Source organism: Lacerta agilis, chromosome 12 (genome assembly GCF_009819535.1).
Source record: "Lacerta agilis isolate rLacAgi1 chromosome 12, rLacAgi1.pri, whole genome shotgun sequence".
NCBI lineage: Eukaryota > Metazoa > Chordata > Lepidosauria > Squamata > Lacertidae > Lacerta > Lacerta agilis.
The window spans coordinates 437,797-446,905 of NC_046323.1; positions in this window are offsets into that span (position 1 = coordinate 437,797).

Here is a 9,109-nt window from a genome sequence, read left to right on the forward strand (position 1 = left end):
GTTTATCGGACTTACTGAGAAGTCGGAGGGACAGCTGGCTCATTGGCACATAAAGCGAACCATGGCTATGCCTGAGTGACTGGTGGTACCCTCAGTGAAAGCTTTGTCCCCTGTGCATCTTCCCCAGTCCTGCTCCTGCTGCACTACGCAGAGCCAAGCCATGGCTTAGGGCTGTGGACACATCAAAGCATTTTCAAAACACATTCTTTCCCTCAAAGAATTCTGGGCACTGTAGTTTACCCCTCAGAGAGTTGCAGTTTCCAGCAACTCTTAACAAACTGGAGTGCTCAGGATTCTTTGAGGGAAGGAATCTCTCTGAGTGTGCTTTATAGGCACAGTGTGCATGCAGCCGCAGTGTTATGCCTGAATCCGGGCTCATGCTTTGCTACTCTCCAAACAAACCACAATCTGCAACAAAGTTTTGTTCTTGGCTTGCCAAGGGAGACAAACCACAGGCCCCAGTTTGGATGAAATTGTTTGCTAAACCAGGCAGCGTGGCGGCAGCAGGTTTGGAGGAGGAATGTAGTGGCCAAGGGGTTCACTGCAAGTCCCTCTATACTCATGCATTCGCATTTAGCCATGGCTCAGTTTCATGTTATGTGTGAATTGGACCATTAGGAATTTGTTTCATGCCATCATGCTAATTCAGCATTACTGATATCTATAAATTGGGTTTAGACCCTGTGGTCTAATTCCCTCTGAATTCAATGGATGACAATTATCATTTATTTTGATGTGCTGAGAATCTGGTCCATTATGTTACAAATATCCTAATAGATTTTAAAAAAAGAAAAGCAAAACCCTCACTGCTTCAGGCCTATACTAATTGCAACACAGTCACTTGTATATTTTTTTCCAGCAATGAAAAGCATCTTCCAAGAGTTAAGCAGAGGTTTGGAGTAAGGCAAACGCTGCTGAAATCTTTCCTCAATGTCACTTTTCCCACTTAAATGTGCACCCCCAACAGCTTTTTTTTAATCAATGAGGGGGAAATACAGTATATACAACTGCATGTCATGTCTAATGTGGACATAGAGAAAAGGACTGCCACAACAAATGTATAATATATTCTTTTCAGTATTACAATAACTTAACACTGGGTAACTTGGAATGAGAAATTTGCATAAATAATACGGGTCTCTTTTTATGTATATAAAATATTGTAATCTTCCAGTCTTTTTCAGGAATGTTGAGTTGAGAAGAGCAATGGAATACTTGCCCTATTTTTATGTTGGGGGGGGGGAGAAGTGAGTGGATTGAAATGTTAAATTTGTGAATGTACATTTCTTACTGCAACTTTTATACTGAGTGTTTGCACAATTATCATTTCTGGAATTTAATTAATAAAGGAAACAAACTGCTTGAATAAATATGGCTGAAGTTTATTATATCAACATTGTGCTTGCTAACCCTGTTGAGCCTGCAGCCCAAAATAGCACTCTGTTGTTGCAGAGCTTGAATAGAGTAAAACTTGTCCTTTCTTAACTGTTGGTCTGTGTGCACAAAATCCAACCACCTCCCATTCTTGGTAGTTTTTGACTTTAGTGAAAGATGAAAAATTGCACGCAGTACTCTAGAAATGTTCTGCAATTTCACTGGGGTCTCACTACAGTCCAAATGGTCCAAAGTCACCTTGGAGAAACACTGTTGTTTAGCCCATGGGTAAGGAAACTAAGGCCCAGGGGCCGGATCCGGCCCAATCACCTTCTAAATTCAGCCCGTGGACAGTCCAGGAATCAGCATGTTTTTACATGAGTAGAATGTGTGCTTTTATTTTAAATGCATCTCTGGGTTATTTGTGGGGCATAGGAATTCGTTCACACACACCCATATAGTCCGGGCCCTCACCAGGTCTGAGGAACAGTGGATTGGCCCCCTGTTGAAAAAGTTTGCTGACCCTTGGTTTAGCCCCTTCAACAAGGTCTGGTTGATAAGGCATTTTGATAATGGCAACAGAACGTCTACATCCCTTACCTCACCACAAACCAAATGGTTTTCAATTGTGTCATTGCTACCTCTGTGCCAGGGAGAAGGTCTTTGGAGCATCAGGAGCAGAAATGGCACAAATGGCACAAATGGCATCATTCTTCCACTGGGAATTCCTTGACATTCTCTATAGCAAAACTTGATTTGCCAAGAAGTGTTTGCTTTTTGGGGAAGGCCTGGGGGGGGGGAATGGAAAAGTTGGAAAAACCAGGTTTTTCCAGTTTTTCCCCAATGCCGTTTTTTCTGGGGGGAAAGGGGGGAACCCCAGTTTAATATGGTTTAAATATTCCACACACTTTCCCCCAATTTTTCCAGAAAAAAATGGCTTGGGGGAAAAACAGGAAAAACCTGGTTTTTCCCCAGACTTTTCCATCAGGTGTCCTCCACTGAATCATCACATTTCTGTCTTAAGGCCTGGTGGATGAGTCCCAAAATGAAAACAAAATCTGAGTGGATGTCCTCAATGGAAAGTTCAGGTAATGCTAACCTTAACTGAATTGGATGCCACAGTCGATTTTCCTTCACCTCTCTACCTTTCACATTTTCAAAGTTGCAATTTTGGGGGGTGGATTTAGATTGCATGCTGCTGAAACAGCTTATTTCTGCCTCGCTGCACCCATGAATGGCATCAATTGTACAATATCACACTCTTTCGTCTGTTCCTGTATGAGGTCCTTCTGGCAGGAGCCTGATTTGCAAGAGGTTCATATCCCCAGGTGATTTATTCAGAATGGGGAGGCCTCACCAACAGTGGTGTGGAATAGCACAACGGAAGGTCAAACACATTGGTATGATTATGAAAGTGTTCTGACTGAATAATAGAGAACATTATGTACACTTGACTATCTGTGGGCCAAATCCAAAGCATAGCATACCAGTTCCGTCCAGATAACAGCGGCCATTTCTGAGGCCTGTGGGTCAATGTTTCGCCTTGCTGCCCTGGGTGGGAACGCAATGTTCAGATGCAAAAGAATATGAGAATCTTACAGCACTTTCCCTTTTCTGGTTTGATGCTGCTCTTGCCATCCCTGAGAAAAGAGCTGCAGGTCACCAATGTCAATCCATTTATTTCTCCTCCATCTCTCAGTGGATTTTGATACCATTGGCATGGTGCCCTCCTGGACTGACTCAGCTACCGTCATTCTTGGACAGGAAAAGTCTGGCCACTGTAGTCCATGCATTGTTAACCTTGAGGATGGACTACTGCAATGCACTCTGTGCGGGGCTGCCCTTGGACCTGGTTCAGAAGCTGCAGCTGATGCAGAATGTGGTGTCCAGTTTGCTGATCGGTGTATCTGGTTCACCAAATGGGACACTGTTTGTTAAAGCATTTGCCCTGGCAGCCCATCTACCATGGAGCCGGGGGCAAGATCCTTGAATTAATTTACAAAGCCCTGAACAACTTGGATCCAAAGTTGGACCCCCTGAACACTTATATCCCAGCTCAGTCACGGAGACCATCTGCAGGAACATCAATGGTCATTCCCTGAGTTGGTGAGGTTCATTTGACAACAGGAAACCAAGCCTTTAAATGTCATTGGCCCAGTATGGTGGAATACTTGGCCAATAGAGATCCAGCTATTCCAACTTTTAAACACTTTTAAACTGTTCAACATTTACTGAAAACTTTTCTATTCATAGAATTGTAGAACTGCAGAGTTGGAAGGGGCCCCAAGGATCATCCATTCCAACCCCCTGCAATGCAGGAATCTCAGCTAAAGCCTCCATGAAGAGATGTCCACTCAACCTCTGCTTAGAAACCTCCAAGGAAGGAGAGTCCACAACTTCCCGAAGGAGTCCACTCCATGAGACTTGTGTGAGCAATGAAGAATTTATCTTTGCGCGGTCAGGCGAAGTCCCCCCGTACCCCGGGGCAGCCCCTGAGGGAAATAAAGACTCATGACAACGTTCTATGGGATTAAATTGGCCACAACTTTATTACTATTTCAGATGCAGGAAGACCTTGGCTCAGGCATTGGGCGTTTATCCTTCCCAGCCCCCCAGCCGGGGTTCTGGGTACCTTCAGGGTTATCCAGCATGATTGGGAAGTGGGCTAGTCTGGAGAACATATGTTCAAGCAGATAGCCCACCCCCCTATGTTCGCCGCCGCTGCAAGGGGAGGGCAATGACGACCCTGGGCATTTGGTCAATGCCTCCCCTTGAGACCCCTTTAACGGGAACCCTGTTATCACCGCCACAATGGGGGGCGGGGGGTCACCGCCCCACGCCCCCCCCAATCCTGTAAATGACTAAAGGATTCCGCCCAAGGCCTGCAACCGCCAAAGTTGTGACGAATTGCTACGGGAAAGGCGAAACCTGCTAATGCAGGGAAATTCCTTTCCGGCCCTTCAACAGCGACCTTGTCATATCAGCGCCTGTGTGGCTGTGGAAAAAAGGGGTGGTTAAACCTGCAAAGTAAGCATCAATTGAGGGAGTGGAGGGTGGGGAAGCTCTGAATCCAACGGCCGCTTCCCAGGTATGACTCGAGTTCTATTGTGTGTACTGCCTAATCCCTCCCTCTACCTGGCCAATCCCACTGGCAACACCTCCCCAGCAAGGATTGGGCGGCTGCTAGTGTAGGTGGAGTCCACAGGTATCCCAACCTGGGAAGGTGAAGCCAGACCAACTGCCAGGAGCTGCCACCATGATTCAAAGGGGCCTCCTCGCAACCTCGCAACATGCACACCCCGTTTGATGTGGGGGAAAGCTCATTCTACAATTTTTATTGTTTCTAAATTCTTTCTAAATTATTATTATTATTATTATTATTATTATTATTATTATTATTGGGAAGTTTTTAATCTGTGACTTTGTATTGTATTTTATTTTTTGTTGGAGGCCGCCCAGAGTGGCCAGGGAGACACAGCCAGATGGGCGGGGTATAAATAAATTATTATTATTATTATTATTATTATTATTATTATACTTAGCTGATGTAGCAGCAGCAAGACGTGTACACGTTAACTCAGCGAAGTTGATTTTATTTAAAGAAAACAAGGAAAACAACCAAGCCTCTAGACTGGAGCTCCCTGTTCTCACGACCTCTGGCTACTCTGTTGATGACTCATCTGAAAGTTCAGGGTGGTTCCTCTTCCCTTTAAAACCTCGTGAGAACACCATCCTCTTCCGCATCCTCTGCGATGACAAATTCCCTTTCTCTTGCACCCCACCCCTCCTGCATTCCTCTGAGGTAAGAGGAGCCGGTAAAGGCTCTGACAAACTGCTTTCAGAAAGATTCGGACTAGCCCTGGACTGAGCGCTTCCTTCAGTCTTATCTCCTGCTGTATCCATGACAGCCTACTATCCCAGCTCTTGGCTGCCGTCCCAGTCAGACAGCTGCAGCTGCTGGCTACTCGGCTGTAACCTGACATCATCCCCCCCCCTCTAGGGGCCTCCTCCCGTTCCTCATGCCTCACCTCTTCCTCTCTTGGGGCGCTCTGGGCCACTTCCCACCATTCCTCCTCATCGTCTTCCCAATAACTGCACCCTGGATGCAGCTCCTCTGCTTCTTCCTCCCACTCGGGCTCAACTTCCCTTCTGCCTCTTGTTCTGACTGTTCCCAACCCAACCTTGGGGTTTGGGCTTATTGGGATACCTACCATGAAACTCACTCTGCAACATAGAAGCATGTATGTTTACCCACGTTCTCCCACAAATTCTCTTCCGATCCGTACCCTTTCCAAGCCACTAAATACTGCACACCCCTACCCCTCCTGCAAGAGTCATGCCAAACTTTGGCAGTAGCATCCAGCACACCAACATCCCCATGAGGGATTGGAGCCGTCAAAAATAACATATGCTGCACATTTGAGGAAGGTTTCCCTGTTGAATATTAACTGAAATGGATGTAGAACTCTGCCATGCAGAATGCATAGGAGGCCAGCGAATGCATAATCACTGCGAAGACAGAACACGGTGTGGCACTGGGCTGCAGCAGTAATGGATGAGCAATGTACTTACTAGCTGGCTGACTTTTATGCAAAGGAGTTATTGACGTCATTGCACAAGCAGGGAACCTATTGCTGTTGCAAAGTTTATTGACCTCCACAGCTGCTAAAACACACCTAGTTTATTATTGTTCACGAAATGGACATTTGGGGAACATTTATAATTGGTATCCAGAGATATATATGCAGTTTTTCTCCAAGGGAACATTGTGCAATAAAAATCCTGCTTCACACATGAGAACTTCTCACTGGTTCCCAATACTTTGTCACCACATTCCTGCTTTAACAATGATATATAAAGCGAGGGTAGAAAAATAATTCAATAATTATTTATACTTTTATTTGTTTTTTATAACCACAATTTCTTCTAGGAAACCAAAACAGTATACATGAGTTTCCTAAAAGACCTACAGTACTCAGGTCCTGAAAAAAGACAGACCTACTTAGTTTCAGCAATGCTTCAAACCAGGACCTTGGATATGACTTATAGACTCATAGAATTTTAGAGTTGGGAGGGACCCTGAGGGTCATCTAGTCCAACCCCATGCCAGAGGCCCCAACTTCTGAGGGAGAATGGGGGGTGTGGTGTTGCATGTTGTGTGATGTCAGGACATCAGTAGGAGTTGGGAGTAGAGCCAAACATGGCAGCAATGCGGTGGCAGTGAGGCCTCAATGGCCACAGCTCCTCCTCCTCCTGCCACTGATGTTAGCTGGCGGCTGCTTCCCCACTCCTTCCCCTCCACAGCAGGAGGAGGAAGGGAAGGAGCTGGCCACTGAAGCCATGCCAGGCTCAGCTCCATGCTTTGCCTCCTCCACCTGCTTTGAGCATTGGGGGTGCAGCCCCCTCCCAAAAATATTGGGGAGCAGAGCACAAGGCTCAGCCTCTAGGAGATGGTGCGCCTGCCCCCCAGCAATGCAGGAATCTGAACTAAAGCACCCATGACAGATGACCATCCAACCTCTGCTTAAAAACCTCTGAAGAAGGAGAGTCCACAACCTCCCAAGGGAGACCGTTCCACTGCGAAAGAGCTCTTACTCTCAGAAAGTTCTTCCTGATGTTTAATTGAAGTCTCCTTTCTTGTAACTTAAGCCATTGGTTTGAGTCCTACCTTCCACAGCAGAAGAAAACAAGTATATTCCCTCTTCCATGTGACAGCCTTTGAGATATCTGGCTATGCTATCTCCTGTTTTCCAGGCTAAACATACCCAGCTCCTTCAACCATTCCTCATAAGGCTTGTATCTCACAGTATGCTGGAGACTTTGTACATTTAGCAAAGATTGATGAATAGAGGCCACCATATAACACACAGCTGCATCCACATAGCTCCCAGCATCACAAGTCCAAAGCAGCAGCCTATTCTGCATTACCTTCAAATATGCTATTGTCCGTGATCTGACCAGAACTGCAGGGGTAGAGCTCTGGGTACTGCCTATACTTGTCTGCATTAGCAGTTTCGCATCCAGCTAGGAACATCTGTGCTAAGCGCTCCTTCCACATTTCCCCTATCTGGACGAAGAGAAGATCTCTGGCGCCCAGCAGCACACAGGACAGCAGCCAAGTGCCCAGCCCATGAGATTGAAGGATGGGGGGCAGTATACAAATAAAATAAAACCAACCAACCAACCAATAGTCTGCTCAAGTAAACTTCCTGCCCATCATCCCCAGATTTTGCCTGACCCCACAAATTCAACAAAAACGATTACCTGAAATAAGATCACAAAAAGGCAGGACCTTTTTCCCATTCTTCTGTGAGGACATATGTGGGTGTAGAGCAAGGGGACGTAATGTTTTGGGGGGTCTGTGGCCCCTTGTGAGGAAGTGGCCAAGAGACACAACGTGGTGGCAGCAGGTGGGGTAGAACATCATGGATTATCTATTTCACTCTTCCTTCCCTTCGCTCTTATCCAGCCACACACACACACACACACAATCACACATCTATGCACAGCTGCAACCCTCACCTCCCTCCCTCCCTTCCTATCATTGCCATTGTCATTCCTCAGGGTTGGCGGCCATAGCCAGGATTTTTGTTAGGGGGAGCAGGACTTTTGTTAGGGAGGACCAGAACCTTAGTTTGCTATGTATTTTATTGTTTTTTATTGATTAGGGGGCAGCAGCCCCTTCCCACCCACCCCCCGGCTACACCCATGGTTGGGGTCTAAACCAAAAGGTGTGGAGGGCAGCATGTGGCACAGGGGTAAGGTTGCCCACTTGTGGTCTTGAGGGTCTCTCTTGAGTGGTGGATTTGGTTTTTGTGAATTCAGATTCAAATCCCATCCAGCTCTCAAAAGAGATCCTGCAAGGTTTTGGACCAGCCCTCACCACCCTTGGCCTCATCTACTTTGCCCAGCTGTTTTGAGACCACAGCAGTGCTCTGCGCACCATGCTGCAGTAGACACAGCTCATGATTGGAGCAAGGAGGCACAGAAGTCAAGGCACTGGTGCCCATTTCCAAAAGTATTTATTCCCTTCATTTATTCAAGAGCTTCTATTAATATTTTTTCTAATTTTGAGGTTTCTTTTCCAAAGCCAATTTTGTTATCTTTTGGGAACTTTTCGTTAATTTGAAACTATTGAAGCCAGACCTTCGAATGTTGTTTGACTTCATTGTAATCCTTCAACTTAAGTGTTCCTTCTACCTCCTCTAATAATAATTTGTAGGTTGGCCAATTTCCCTTCATGTTTACTCTTTTTACACCATGGTATCTTGGGTTCTAATATTCCTTGATTTTTTCCCCAAATCTTGTACAGGTATATGGACTTCCTTATCACATTACAAAATAATATCATACTTTGTTATGGTATGTGGCAGGCAGGTTACAAATTCAAGGATTCAAACTGATGGAGCCGGCAATGCCCTTCTATTGGACCTTGAGGGGAAGAGACTGCTTTGGGGCTTTTTGTTGCATGCCTTTGTGACACAGCATGACATTGCAAATCTCCTATTGCTCCCTGCCATTGCTCCCTGCTCTGGGCTATATAAAGAACAAGCAAGTCAGCTATGCAAGTGGTTCATATGATGGAGCTGCCTGGTTTGTTTCCTCAAGCCACAGTGACTCTGGAATGACAAACCAACTACTAATACTCCAAATGAGGTAAGGGTTGGTCTACCTCTTCTGTGTTTACAAAAGACCAAGGGTTTCAGGCTGATTTTTTTGGGTGGCTGGGGGGAGT